At 39.9% G+C, this 16,557-nt stretch overlaps 1 protein-coding gene across 2 annotated transcripts in view; it reads right to left on the bottom strand.

Moving 5' to 3' along the window:
* The window catches only part of LOC135518971 (PTB domain-containing engulfment adapter protein 1), a 224,257-nt gene that overhangs the window by 165,886 nt on the left and 41,814 nt on the right, over positions 1-16,557 (bottom strand). The window contains exon 1 of one of the 2 annotated variants that reach the window (XM_064943960.1): positions 6,926-7,010. The exons of the other annotated variant lie outside the window; for it this stretch is intronic. The gene's annotated coding sequence lies outside the window, so the exon portion shown is untranslated. Of the gene's footprint in view, positions 1-6,925; positions 7,011-16,557 lie in introns of those variants that run through there. 2 annotated transcript variants of the gene reach the window in all.

Genomic DNA, 16,557 nt, shown 5'->3' on the forward strand with positions numbered 1-16,557 from the left:
GCAGCATGGTGGCTACATGACTGAAGCATGATCACCTGTCTGATGCACAATGGTGGCTACATGACTGAAGCATGATCACCTGTCTGATGCAGCATGGTGGCTACATGACTGAAGCATGATCACCTGTCTGATGCAGCATGGTGGCTACATGACTGAAGCATGATCACCTGTCTGATGCAGCTGGGATCCCCCTCTTTTCAGTAATTACCATCAAAACTGTTGTGTTTTCCCGAGATTGCATTTAGGAATGGTATGCAGTGACTGGGATTATTAGAACATATTTCTTTCTGAGCAGCAATCTTCTGTATGAGGATTTGCTGCTCTTTTCACCCAACAGTTGATGTTCAGCTGATAAATGAACGACTTTGGGAATTAATCTGTTTTTTAAACAATTATATAGTGCTAGACTACAGAATAGCATTATTACAATATTCACTTTGTATTTAACCAGTGATTTGTGTAAATAATGTTCATGTCTTGACAAGCAAGCAGCTCCATAGTGTAGGCCTTTGTAAACCTTTCTTTGCTAACAATGACGTAGCTGTGTCTGATATGAACAAAGACTGGAAAGCACGTGGAGGACTTTTGAACGTGTGTGCCGATGTTCAACTCTGAATTAATGGACATCCGCTGAGACGGATCTGGTACGAGTACCCAGGACCTAGCCTACTGAGGTGGGGCTCACTCGAGACCGAGAGGGAAGGTTCTTTGACACAAAACTATTTAGGCAACAGGGATCTTGATCCAGGAGGGGACTGAATGTCTCTGTTGACATCTAGCCAAATGCATAACATGAGCCCCGAGCTGCATACAATTGGTTGGATACATCTTAGATTTATTATAGTTATACTTAACTTGTAACTATAATCAGTGGCATAGCATGCTGCCACTGTATTACAATGCTCTAAGAATTCATTTCTGGTTGCTCTGGTCTCACAAATAATGAAATCTTACAAAGCCATTTCCCCGCTGACGTTGGTGGAACACCAGAACCTATGCAAAGTGATATATTGTGTCTCTGACCGCCCTTGTACAGTGGTCACCACTTCCTTGGTGATCAAACTGTTGAGAGCTTGTTTTTAAAGGACATCCCGACAGTCTGGCTGTGCTCAGAGAATAATACACATTTAGTACCAGACCAAAGAATGTAGCGGTACACATGAAATACGTTAATAACAAGGACATTGTAAGATATTTAATTAACATATTTAAAACCAACAAGGTATAATGCTTATTTACTTGTCATGTATGAGCTGTTAAATGTGTTATTATACGGTGGATAACATATATATTTACACGGAGTATACAAAACAATAAGAACACCTGCTCTTTCCATGACACAGACTGACCAGGTGAATCCAGGTGAAAGCTGTGATCCCTTATTGATGTCACTTGTTAAATCCACTTCAATCAGTGTAGATGAAGGGGAGGAGCCAGGTTAAAGAAGGATGTTTAAGCTTTCAGACATGGTGTATGTGTATGCGTGCCATTCAGAGGTTGAATGGGCAAGACAAAATATTGAAGTGCCTTTGAAAGGGTTATGGTAGTAGGTTCCAGGCACACAGGTTTGTGTGAAGAACTGCAACGCTGCTGGGTTTTTCACCCTAAACAGTTTCCTGTGTTTATCAAGAATGGTCCACCACAAAAAGGACATCCAAACAACTTGACACAAATGTGGCGAGCTTTGGAGTCAACAAGGACCAGCATCCCTGTGGTTCTTAACTTCATTCACAGTATGTTTTTTCTATGAGGTTATGAATATTAGAATGTTTTCATTCCAACATGATTTCACACAAAATGTATTTTCAGAAATGTACTACTCTTTTACAACTCAGTCTGTGATTGTTTTACAATGCTTTCCCAATGCAAAGTATTTGTACAGAAGTAGAAAACACACAAAAGTGCAGTCAATTGAGACATTAAGAAAACATTGACATTGAAAGACATTATAAAGTGTGCCTGGGAGTTGAGCAGTATTATTTTTGATACAGTAGCTCGGGTGGTTCCAAAACACTTCCAGTTCCATACATTGTTTGAATAACAAAGGGTCCCCGTCACAGCTTGGAAAGTCTTTATTCAATAACAACAATGCCCATCTGCCTGGAAAAGTTAAGACAAAATACTTTATAATTACCGAAGGGGGGAATATTACAGGACCTAATAACTTTCCGCCACATCATTGGCAAGGGGCAATGATTAATTGAGATGTGTAATAAGTGCACAGAGGATTAATTCACTCATTACATCTGAAATTCAAAGCTTTGACATTTCAGGGAGTCAATGCACAAGTCAAGCAAGACAAAAACATCAAATGTCTCTGTTTCACTGACTCGCTCCTGCCACACACTGTCCTCCATTAAAGAAAGAACAATTTAGACATGTCATTATTGCCTGCACGCAGACATGATATTAGTTATTAGCATTTCTTTGAGATGAGTGCAGGTTCTCCACTGAGTGTCCATCACCTTTTAAGTTACCTCAATTACTAGTCACATTAGGAGTGTGTAACGGTTTTCTTCTGGTGAAAGAGAGGCGGACCAAAATGCAGCGTGGTTAGTTTTGTACATCTTTAATAAAGATGAAAATACAACAATCTACAAAACAAGAACCGTGAAAAACGAAACAGTCCTATCTGGTGCCACAGCCACAAAGACAGGAACAATCACCCACAAGAGACCTAAAGAAAATGGCTGCCTAAATATGTTTCCCAATCAGAGACAACGATAAACACCTGCCTCTGATTGAGAACCACTCTAGGCAACCATAGACTTACCTAGAGTACTACTCTAACCACAATCCCATAACCACAAACAACCCCAGACAAAATAAACCACATAAATCCATGTCACACCCTGGCCTGACCTAAATAATAAAGAAAACACAAAATACTAAGACCAGGGCGTGACAGAGTGGGCCTATTTGGTTCAAGATATATATTTTTCTGTTATAAGGATGGGGTTAAAAGTAAACTCTGACCAATAGAATGCAGCAGTAAGTGATAGAGGCAGCTCCCAGGCTTGGAGTGATGGAGATCTCAGTGAGATCTCAGTGACAGTGAGGGATAGTAAGCATCGGCTGAATGCGATGATGTTATCAGTCCGCGTGAGTATGGTCTAAGACTCAGACAGACTGGAAAGACCACTGAAAGTGTTGACTGAGTACACTGAGGAGAATACTGTTGTTGCTGTAAGGTTGGGCAAAGGGAAATCCTCAACCCTGGCACAATGGCTAAGTGACAAAACTATTAAAGAAGCATTTTAATGTTTTTGTATCATTTCAGTCAGTAGTTTTAAAAGCAGTGCTAACGAGCCAAAACGGGTACCCGAAGATTGGCCAAATCCTCCATTTCTTATATGTTACGTCCTGCAATTCTTTTTTTAAGATCCTGCAATATGTTTTTGTTATAAATTCGAATTTGTACAATATATTATGAATTATTTGTAAGTGTTTAAGATCCTGTCCATTCTCTTTAAGTCAATATCAATTAGTCACTGAATGAAATGTAATTTTGATGACACAGCATTCTCTAACATTTAAAACATCTAATGAAAGAAAATGCATCAACTTACCATAAAAAAATTTAGGCTTGTCAAGACTAAGATCTAAGGAGCAAGAGGCAGAAAATGGCAGCTTTGAGTTAGCCTATACGCTGATGATCAGATAGAATGTTATTCTGCACAGTCTACGGTTGAGTCAATCTAGATCAGATAGAATGTTATTCTGCACACTCTACAGTTGAGTCAATCTAGATCAGATAGAATGTTATTCTGCACACTCTACGGTTGAGTCAATCTAGATCAGATAGAATGTTATTCTGCACACTACAGTTGAGTCAATCTAGATCAGATAGAATGTTATTCTGCACACTCTACAGTTGAGTCAATCTAGATCAGATAGAATGTTATTCTGCACACTCTACAGTTGAGTCAATCTAGATCAGATAGAATGTTATTCTGCACACTCTACGGTTGAGTCAATCTAGATCAGATAGAATGTTATTCTGCACACTCTACGGTTGAGTCAATCTAGATCAGATACCTAATATAATGTTTACATACCCTACATTATTCATCTCATATGTATACGTATATACTGTACTCTATCATCTACTGCATCCTTATGTAATACATGTATCACTAGCCACTAACTATGCCACTGTGTTTACATACTCATCTCATATGTATATACTGTACTCGATACTATCTACTGTATCTTGCCTATGCTGCTCTGCACCATCACTCATTCATATCTTTATGTACATATTCTTTATCCCCTTACACTGTGTATAAGATATTAGTTTTGGAATTGTTAGTTCGATTACTTGTTGGTTATTACTGCATTGTCGGAACTGGAAGCACAAGCATTTCGCTACACTCGCATTAACATCTTCTAACCATGTGTATGTGACAAATAAAATTTGATTTGATTTGATAGAATGTTATTCTGCACTCTACGGTTGAGTCAATCTAGATCAGATAGAATGTTATTCTGCACACTCTACGGTTGAGTCAATCTAGATCAGATAGAATGTTATTCTGCACACTCTACGGTTGAGTCAATCTAGATCAGATAGAATGTTATTCTGCACACTCTACGGTTGAGTCAATCTAGATCAGATAGAATGTTATTCTGCACAGTCTACAGTTGAGTCAATCTAGATCAGATAGAATGTTATTCTGCACACTCTACGGTTGAGTCAATCTAGATCAGATAGAATGTTATTCTGCACAGTCTACAGTTGAGTCAATATACCAAACCTGTGTCAACCTAAATTACTGTGGGAATTCCTCCCTATAGTCTTCTGCACTTCAAACAAGTGCCATTGCAGACACAACACACATCTGACTGACGGTGCTTGACTTGTTTCAAATGCATCCTTCACAGAACTCCGCATGACTCCGTACGGTATAGTTCAGTGGAACGTTCCTAAACCCAGCAAAACTGTGACGACACATTGTAGCCTTAGCCTACATGCCAGTACAGGGGGTTTTAGCTGAATAACATGTTGTTTTTTTGTCGCTTCGCTTATATTATGACCTTAATTTAACTATGCGCTCCAATCCTACCCAGTGTTCCATGACCGCTTCTACTTCTCTCGCGGTCATGTAGGACCACTGAAAATTGAAAGAAAGATCAGTTGGCTCTCTGCTTTATCCTGGGCTTTAAAGGCTCATTCACAATGATTTGCAAAAGGGGTAGAATTCACTGTGTAAGAGCCTAAAGGCATTGCACATGGCATCAAGACAGGTTTCAGTTGCTCACAATGGAAACATTGTTTGCCCAGATACATTAATCTAAATATCCTTGTTTCTCAGGTAATGGTCACTGTAACAGACATTGTTTGGTAGGTGGACATGTTTCTAAAAAAAAAAGTAAATCGATCGAATCAAATCAACGTTTGTTGGTTGCGTACACAGATTTGCAGATGGTATTGCAGGTGCAGCGAAATGCTCATGTTTCTAGCTTTAACAGAGCAGTAATGGCTATACAATTCATCAAATTACCACAGACACTACAATACTACTTCAGAGATCAAAACATACATCAATGGAAATGGTGTATGAGACATGGTCGGTGAACAAGACACAGACAGCATCATGCAGTACATTAACCATGTGAAATATGACCACAAAAAGACATGCCACATGTCCTCTAGTGGACAGAGTTCATTTTGGCACTGAGAGCAATAAACAGTTCTCTGAGAGGTAAACGTGGACTGCATGTCCTTTCCATTCGGAGCTCCTCTTTTGCCTCAGGGTGAAAACTACAGTGCCTGAGGTATCTCTACACTGCCCCAAACACTGGAGGACAAATTGGGATGGCAGGTAGCCCAGTGGTTAGAGCGTTGGGCCAGCTGCTGTATCGAATCCCAAGCTGACAAGGTAAAAATCTGTCATTCTGCCTCTGAACAAAGCAGTGTTCCTCAGTAGGCCGTCATTGTAAATAAGAATTTGTTCTTAAACTGACTTGCCTAGTTAAATAAATAGAAAATAAATCCAGATCTTTGGCAAAATGCAAAAGACTGCCCCCATGGATGAAATAGTGCAAAGTAATGACCAGTATGAAGCTGCTGAAGGTACCATGGTGAAAGTGTGAAAAACAGAGCTTACTCAGTGACAATGACAACTGCAGTCACACATGTCTGAAATAAACATACAACATCACCAATATTGAAATAGGTCCTAGTAGTAGGCAATATATATATATTTTTTTTTCATCAGCTGTTTAATGAAATGTACAATTTGTATGGCAATTACATATTCTCTGAAAGTCTGAAAAATCGACAAGCAACTGTTTTTAAGCAGTATGGCTTACCACAGTGAAATGACAAGGTAACACCGTTACAACTGGTAATAACACCGTTATATTATATCTGGTCTTTATAAACTGCAATAATGAAAATGTACCTTCCGCGTGCACCTCCCGCGTGCACTGAAATACGGTGTCTAGGTGGCTTGATTTATGCATGCAGTTGTGGAACATGATTCCAATAGACGAATTGCAAATATGTAGCATTGCACTCAATACAGTATTGCCTTCTGTCGTGATGTCTACCAACAGTAAAACTTCGTGCCACTTGACGCTCGCATCCACGTTGAAGCAAATCAACCTGTCTGTCCGAGTGCGCGCTACAAAGTTTATTGTCAACATCACGGAGTAACATTGAGAATATGTGAAAATAGAATGGACCTATCCGCACTACAAATAAATTGATAGCAAATGTATGAAGTTCGACATATTTTGCACTTGCAAGAAGTTCATTATTATTCTTCACTAGGCTGCGCGGACGTGTTTTGTACAGAAAACAACAAAAGGCTACACAAACATGCGACTCGATCAACATCCAAACACAAAACTATTGAAACAAGTGTAGCCTACCTAATCCAATTCCAAAAACGTATGAAAAAAATATGAATTGACTTACATTACAACACGACAGTTAACAGGCTGTCCTGAAAGATGGTCCTCGGTGATACAACATCAACCCACCCTCTCATGCCTCATCTCATCTCAACACACATATGGTGGAAAAGTTTAGTGACGTCAACGTACTCGGGTTAACGTTGCAGATCTACTGGAAGTGCCAGCAAGCTGCATATTTAAAGCGACAGATCATGGGGTGATAACAAATTGACATACATCTGGACATCAAGTGCCACCTTTCAGGGTGATTTTTTGCAGCTAGAAAACGTGCAAAAAAAAAACAATTTCCACATACATTTAACTCATTATAATTGGTAGAGTCTCTGTTTGAATTAGTCAATGTAGTTTTTCAACCAGATCTCCCGAACTCACAGACCTAAGAATAGTTTAACTAAAACTTGCCTCACCTCTACTCTAAGGTCTCTATCATGTATCAACTACCTCTCTGAGGACGGCCATTTGATTATTAAAAAGTAGGGCCATAGGTCACTGAAACACTGATTGTTCTATCTTTATACTTTTTGTATTCTGGATATTACACCCGATGATCTCATATTGTTGTTAACACATTAATTCAGATTTCATTATAGTTGAAAATTGCATTTCAAAAAGAGTACTCACGGAAAGTGTGCATCGGGCCATTTTTTCTTATTCGTGAAATGAGGCCCTGCATTACGAGTGCAGAAGAGCACGGCACCACCATATCCATCACCATCACAGCTCATCACACCAGCAGTCAAAAGAAGACTCGCATGGAATGTCTCTGAAATATTGATGGCAGAAATGTTCAGGTGAAGCTTCTCTGACTGAGGCTGATATGAAGGTCCATCAGCATGGAAATTGCTTACATTTTGATATGAGTTTCAGATTTAAAACATCCTTTGCCACAGATGCTGAGAGCAGGGGCCTGTTCCCTGTTGGGTTTTCTGAGTGCGAAAGGTGGAAGGTAACCTTATGGTGAATGAGATTAGGTGGATGATTGTATCACATAAAAGCCAGAGTTTACTTTTTTAAATACTAAAATACACCTAAAGAACTCTACAAACTGGTTAGCTAGTTGTGATGCATACCGTTTTGTTCGTCTGTGATGGATTGGACGTTGATGACATGAGCCTGATTCAATTCCACCTTTAGATTGGTTTAAAGGCGAAATCCACAGTTGAAACAACAACAAAGGCTACCCCACCTCTGTTTTGGTAAAAAGCTGAGAGGTGGGCCTGGAGAAATGTAACCACTCTTAAATTCATAGACAGAGCTATTGATGCAAGGTCTGACCAACCAAGATATCAAAATTATAGTTAAGCACATTGAGTCTGTGCAGTGTTTTTATTACATTTACAATATTTACAAAGATTGCTTCTACACCTGTGCTTCTACACCTGCATTGCTTGCTGTTTGAGGTTTTAGGCTGGGTTTCTGTACAGCACTTTGAGATATCAGCGGATGTACGAAGGGCTATATAAATACATTTGATTTGATTTGATTTGGAGTACAGCAAGCTCGTATTTTGGGTTCTGATGGGGTATGACAGCTGAACTAAGTTCATTAGGCATTTATAAGTTATATTCTTCACAAATCAATGAGTAGATATCCTTAATTCATATGAATCCAACATGGAAGCACTAAGGATTTTCCCTTTAAAATGCATCCTATATTAAACTAGATTTTGCTCAGCTTAATGTTGTATACTTGACGAACAGGCCACTCCAGTTTTTAATTGAAATTATGCAATGCAAAGGAAATTGTGTAGACCATATATTATATATTATGTTTTCTTTCAGTAAGTCAGTATTTTAGCTAACCCTCAGTAGTATATTAAGTTGAATAAGAACACATTGAAATATGCAGCAATGACTTGGGGAAGAATTTCAGAGATAAAAGGGATTGAATGATCCAACTGGGAGCTGAGGTAGCCATAGTATTATGGGCTGCTCGGTTGGAAATGGTAATCCACGACACCGATTAGCACCCCTTCACTTGCAACATGTGCCATGGGATTGTTAATGACCATGAGTCAAACCCTGTGTGTAAATTCACAATGATGGCATACATTGATGTATCAGGATCTGGTCCTTAGTTATAGGGATGAGTACCTTCTACTGGCCATCCAACACCACCGATGAGTACCTTCTACTGGCCCTCCAACACCACTGATGAGTACTTTCTACTGGCCCTCCAACACCACCGATGAGTACTTTCTACTGGCCCTCTAACACCACCGATGAGTACCTTCTACTGATCCACCAACACCACTGATGAGTACTTTCTACTGGTCCACCAACACCACTGATGAATACCTTCTACTGGTCCACCAACACCACTGATGAGTACCTTCTACTGGCCCTCCAACACCACTGATAAGTACTTTCTACTGGCCCTCCAACACCACCGATGAGTACCTTCTACTGGCCCTCCAACACCACTGATGAGTACCTTCTACTGGCCCTCCAACACCACTGATGAGTACCTTCTACTGGCCCTCCAACACCACTGATGAGTACCTTCTACTGGCCCTCCAACACCACTGATGAGTACCTTCTACTGGCCCTCCAACACCACTTGCACTTACAGCAGAATCTGGTCTCCCATCCAGGTATCAACAAGGTGTAGACCTACTTATTGCCTTATTATTATTCGACCATGCTGGTCATTTATGAACATTTGAACATCTTGGCCATGTTCTGTTATAATCTCCACCCGGCACAGCCAGGAGAGGACTGGCCACCCCATATATGCTCTCTCTAATTCTCTCTTTCTTTCTCTCTCTCGGAGGACCTGAGCCCTAGGACCATGCCCCAGGACTACCTGACATGATGACTCCTTGCTGTCCCCAGTCCACCTGACCGTGCTGCTGCTCAAGTTTCAACTGTTCTGCCTTATTATTATTCAACCATGCTGGTAATTTATGAACATTTGAACATCTTGGCCATGTTCTGTTATAATCTCCACCCGGCACAGCCAGAAGAGGACTGGCCACCCCACATAGCCTGGTTCCTCTCTAGGTTTCTTCCTAGGTTTTGGCCTTTCTAGGGAGTTTTTCCTAGCCACCGTGCTTCTACACCTGCATTGCTTGCTGTTTGGGGTTTTAGGCTGGGTTTCTGTACAGCACTTTGAGATATCAGCTGATGTACGAAGGGCTATATATATAAAAAAAAAAATATAAAAACTTAACTTCATATGAGAGCCAGCAGGGTGGTATTGCTAGACTCACACACTGTGTTGTTATCAAAAGATTTGGTTTATTTCTCAAAAAGTTTGTAAGAATCTGGGATGATCCTAAATAATACTATAAAATAAATAGAAACTAACTAAATAAAACTGCACTCTCAAAGAACTGATAAACATCAGAGATTGAGGAACTTGCCTTTCAGTCAAGGCTCTGATGCTTTGTTCCAGCTACTTTAAACAGCAAGCCTTGTAAATGTAAGGCTTTCCCTTAATATCTGCATGTAACTCCCCTCCTGAAAAATAACATGAATACTGTTTGTGTCGTGCTTATGTTTGTAATAGCCTACGGTTACAACAGACAAATAACTAAGTTTGTTCTAACTGTTTTGTGTACAAGCGGCAGTGGAGTTATGGAGTGACTGAGCACTGAGCACTGAGCACTGAGCAGCAGCTGAAAGGAGGTAGGCTAGTGGATCCCGCATGTGCACAAATCTCCATATTTTTTTACAAAAGCAGGACGAAGTCCAGAAAACCCAGAACCGCAGCCACTCTTTAAATTGAATTGTCTCTCTAACGAAGATACCAATTTTCCCTCCTGTTATTAGAGCCTTGCAGACAGAGTAATTCCTTTTCTCCTTCTCTACAATCACTTAAACTGTGTGCATTTCCCTTCACACAATGTTATAATCCACCCAACAAAAAAACACAGTATTCTAGGCCAATCTATGATGGACTAAAACGTCAATGCATTTATCAGACGCTCTTATCCAGAGCAATTAGAGTGAAGTGCCTTGCTCAAGGGCACATCAATAGAATTTTGACCGAGTGGGCGCGGGGATTCAAACCAGCAACCTTTTGGTGACTGGCCCAACCACTAAACTAACTGCCCCCCTTTCTAATAAAGATTATGGTTTGCACCGAACAGATTAACTTCACTGCATAGACAGAGATGCATGAATATGGAGCCAGCTTTGTCCCAATCTGAAATCTGTACATTTGCAATGATGGGATCATAGAATATATCATTAGAGCTGTATGGTTTGAAGTTATACTTCACAATGTTTTACTTGTATATTTTTAAGATAAACAATGCAATGCGGAGTGCCTGGACACAGACCTTAGGTATATTCGCCATACATAAAAAAACAGAGGTGCCTTGCTATTGCTATTATAAACAGGTAACCAATGTAATTAGAGCAGTAAAAATACATGTTATATCATACCCGTGGTATACGGTCTGATATACCCCGGCTGTCAGCCAATCAGCATTCAGGGCTCGACGCTCCCAGTTTATAATTTAAGATAAATACACATTTTGTAACGGCCGTCGTCGGTGGAAGAAGGTGAGGACCAAGGTGTAGCGTGGTAAGTGTTCATGATTTTTAATATCATCAAAACTGAACACTAAACAAAATAACAACTAGGAAGAATGAACAAACGAAACAGTCCAGTCTAGTGATGACACAAAAAAAAAGAAAACAAACACCCACCAAACACAAGTAGAAAAAGGCTACTTAAGTATGATTCTCAGAGACAAGTAACAACACCTGCCTCTGACTGAGAACCATACCAGGCCAAACTCAAAAACCAACATAGAAAAACAAACAGACTCCCCACCCCAACTCACGCCCTGACCATACTAAAACAAAGACAAAACAAAGGAACTAAGGTCAGAACGTGACACATTTAGGGAATTACAGTACATGTACTGTAATATATACTGTCAGGATTTGGCCAGGGTTGTTCCGGGTTTTGGTCACTAGATGCCCCCATTGTGCTTTTTGACCTTATGTTTTTTCCCTTGTTCCCCATTATTATTTGCACCTGTGCCTCGTTTCCCCTGATTGTATTTAAACCCTTAGTTTCCCTCAGTTCTGTGCTCTGTGTTTGTATGTTAGCACCCAGCCCTAGTGTTCTGTGTATTCTTGTCGATTCCGGTGGATGCTCTTGTGGAATTTTGTTTTTGAGTATCTCTTGAGGCTTTTTTGTGCTATTCCTACCACCTTTTGGATTTGCCATTTTTTGTATTGAAGGACTTCTCCTTTTACTTTATTAAATACACCATCTTAAGTACTGCTGTGTCTGCCTCATCTTCTGGGTTCTGCTGACTATTCGTGGCTCAGTTGGTTAAGTGACTGTTTCTCACTCCGGAGACCCAGGTTCGTAACCGGGTCCTGACAATATACAGTATGTATTCAATGTGATTGTAACGATCATCTTCATCTGAGGAACATGAAAGATCGGACCAAAACGCAGCATGGTAAGTGTCCATGTTAATTTAATATAACTGAACACAAAATAACAAAGTGAAACAGCGAAAAATCAAAACAGTCCTGAAAGGTGACAACACAAAACAGAAACAACTACCCACAAACACCAGGTGGGAAAAGGCTGCCTAAGTATGGTTCTCAATCAAAGACAACGATAGACAGCTGCCTCTGATTGGGAACCATACCAGGCCAAACGAAAAGAAAACATAGAAAAACAACAGAATGCCCACCCCAACTCACGCCCTGACCAAACCAAAATAGAGACATGAATATGATCTCTAAGGTCAGGGCGAGACAGTGATACATTTGTGAGCAATAATACTATAAATGATTTTCAACACATAGCAGCACTGAAGACTCAATGATATACATTTGAAATCCACAGTAAATTCCAGAAAGACTGAAGTTTGCGTCATGAATAGCAAAAACACACAGTTGTAGGGTAAAGCGAGTCTGTGTGTTACATTTACATTTAAGTCATTTAGCAGACGCTCTTATCCAGAGCGACTTACAGTGTTACTGTCCGGTGTGATTTAGCTGAATAGAGGAGATTTCTTACAGTCAGGCACCAATACCTGCAACCTGAGAATAAATTGACTAAACTCCAGTGCAGTAGTTAATCAGGACAGAGGCTACAAAAGTAACTTTTCATTCAACTGCATGTGCAGCTAGATTGTAAAATGCTCTCTATCTCTATGCGTAATCATTTCATAGTTTGTTATTTTTGGAAGACTGAGAGCATGTGGAGATAGACTACTGCACAGAAACACTGAGTTGATTAGTCAGAAAAACAGCAGCAGTTAGATCTATTTGATCTTTTAATGCAATGGAGCACAGTGCATGGGGAACAGTGTGTTGCTATCTCAATGCTTATCAACCACAACAGTCCAGTGGTATAAAGCTGTGTTGTGTATGCTGTTGATGGTTATCCCCAGGTATGTGAAGGGATTTTCACCATCTCAACAACTTTGCCTTAAATGATAGTTGTAGGGCCGTGTTGGCAACACATGAAGCTCAAGTTGAAAACATAATAATTTAAAAGACAAAATGGCTCATTCAACACTATGACGTGCACAGAGAAATCCAGTCCAGACTCTCAATGTCTATAACATAGATCACATTAACCTTAGTCCAGTCTCTCAATGTCTATAACATAGATCACATTAACCTTAGTCCAGTACAATCTCTCAATGATTATAACATAGATCACATTAACCTTAGTCCAGTCCAGTCTCTCAATGACTATCACACAGATACACTGTTGAGATATTTGTCCAGGCTCAGTGACCATGACTACCCCTATAGAAGCGGAAATATCCGAACTACAGTATATAAATGACTTTCCACATCATAGGATTCTGTGACCTAGGTCTTTCATGGACACATGGGGTAATTTACACACAAATACTGTAGCCACTGATCACAGCCCTGTAACTTTCAGCACAGATCATGTCAGATCATGTCAACACAGATCATGTTGAGGTCAACTTGAAAAAAAATAAAACTCAAAACAATTCTGAAACACCAAATACCTTAATTTAAATTCGGAAACATTATTCCACAGTGTCAATAATTAATTTTCCACCTTTATGTAACTCCACTGGATATAAAAGGTAAGAGATCAAAAAGATAATTATACATTTCAGTATAATAGCTAGCTACCCATTACTATAAAACCTCTTAAAGCTACCCCTCCACTTTTTCCAATTTCCGCCTGAAGACATACCCAAATCTAACTGCCTGTAGCTCTGGCCCAGAAGCAAGGATATACATATTCGTGGTACCATTTGAAAGAAAACACTCTGAATGTTGTGTAAATGTGAATTGAATGTAGGAGAATAGAACACTGTCAGGACCCGGTTTCGAACCTGGGTCTCCGGAGTGAGAAACAGTCACTTAACCAACTGAGCCACGAATAGACAGCAGAACCCAGAAGATGAGGCAGACACAGCAGTACTTAAGACGGTGTATTTAATAAAGAAAAAATCCTAAAATAAAAAATGGCAAATCCAAAAGGTGGAAGGTAAAACACAAAAAGACCTAAAAAGAAACTCACCAAAACTAAACAAAAACAAAAAACAGAATACCACAAGAACGTTACCCGGAATCGACAAGAGCACACAGAACACTAGGGCAGGGTGCTAACATACAAACACAGAGCACAGAACTGAGGGAAACAAAGGGTTTAAATACAATCAGGGGAAACGAGACACAGGTGCAAACAATAATGGGGATCAAGGGAAAAACACAGGGACAAAAAGCACAATGGGGACATCTACTGACAAACAACTGGAACAACCCTGGCCAAATCCTGACAAACACCATAGATCTGGTAGAAGAAAATACAAGGAAATAAACATAAGTTTTCTGTTTTTATTGTTGCTGCATCATCTTTCAACTGAACAAGAACATCCAAACATACAGATAGGATGCTGGGGGTGGTAAAAATGGAGAACATAAGATGGCAACAGTATTTGAAAAAAGTTTTAGAAAGATATCTTCAGGAATGAGTGAGCTACATGACATTGAGCATGTCGTCACCCAGGTGTCCCACACAAGTTGCCCAAATGTACCCAAGTGGCCGAATTGGTACAGTGATACATTTTGAAGTAAATTACTATATACAAAACACTCAAATGCCATTCTAACATACCCCCCCCCCAAAAAAAATGAACATTTTAAACATTTTCAAATAAGAAGGGTAACTATTTACACACTGAATATAATGGGTCAGTGATTATATAATAGGAATATAACGGGTCAGTGATTATATAATAGGAATATAACGGGTCAGTGAATATATAATAGGAACATAAAGGGTCAGTGATTATATAATAGGAACATAAAGGGTCAGTGATTATATAATAGGAACATAAAGGGTCAGTGATTATATAATAGGAATATAACGGGTCAGTGATTATATAATAGGAATAAAACAGGTCAGTGATTATATAATAGGAATATAACGGGTCAGTGAATATATAATAGGAATATAACGGGTCAGTGAATATATAATAGGAACATAAAGGGTCAGTGATTATATAATAGGAACATAAAGGGTCAGTGATTATATAATAGGAACATAAAGGGTCAGTGATTATATAATAGGAATATAACGGGTATGTGATTATATAATAGGAATATAACGGGTCAGTGAATATATAATAGGAATATAACGGGTCAGTGAATATATACTAGGAATATAAAGGGTTAGTGATTATATAATAGGAATATAACGGGTCAGTGATTATATAATAGGAATATAACGGGTCAGTGAATATATAATAGGAATATAACGGGTCAGTGAATATATAATAGGAATATAAAGGGTTAGTGATTATAAAAGAGGCGAATAAAGGGTGAGTGATTAAAAAGGTGAGTGATTATATAATTGGAACATTGTCACGTCCTGACCTTAGAGAGCCGTTTTATTTATCTATTTGGTTAGGTCAGGGTGTAACTTGGGGTGGGCATTCTATGTTGTCTATTTCTTTGTTTTGGCTGAGTATGGTTCCCAATTAGAGGCTATCTAATTGTCTCTGATTGGGAATCACACTCAGGCAGCCTTTTTACCCACCTGTGTTTGTGGGTAGTTATTTTCTGTTTAGTCTCTGTCACCTGACAGAACTGTTCGCTTTCGTTTTGTTACTTTTGTTGAGTGTTTTTTTAATAATAAAAATATCATGAACACTTTTCACGCTGCACTTTGGTCCACTCCTTCCAACGACAGACGTTACGGAACTACCAACCAAAGAAGGACCAAGCAGCGTGGTCAAAAGGACGAGTGGACATGGGAGGGGATCCTGGACAGAAAAGGACCCTGGATGCGGGCCGGGGAGTATCGCCATCCGAAGGAGGAGATAGAAGCAGCAAAAGGGGAACGGCGACATTAGGAGGAGTTGGAGCAATGAGTCAAGAACGAGAGGCAGCCACCCCCAAAAAATGTTTGGAGGGGAACACGGGGAGTTTGGCAGAGTGAGGGTTCAGACCTGAGCCAACTCCTTGTGCGTACTGTGGGGAGCGAGTGACCGGTCAAGCACCATGCTATCCGGTTCTGCGCACCATGCCTTCAGTGCGCATCCACAGCCCGGTGCACTCTGTGCAAGCTCCCTGCAGTGGCCGTGCTAGAGTGGGCATTCAGCCAGGACGGATTGTGCCTGCTCAGCGTTCCTGGCCTGCGGTGAGTCTCTTCGGC

This window comes from Oncorhynchus masou, chromosome 29 (assembly GCF_036934945.1).
Source record: "Oncorhynchus masou masou isolate Uvic2021 chromosome 29, UVic_Omas_1.1, whole genome shotgun sequence".
NCBI lineage: Eukaryota > Metazoa > Chordata > Actinopteri > Salmoniformes > Salmonidae > Oncorhynchus > Oncorhynchus masou.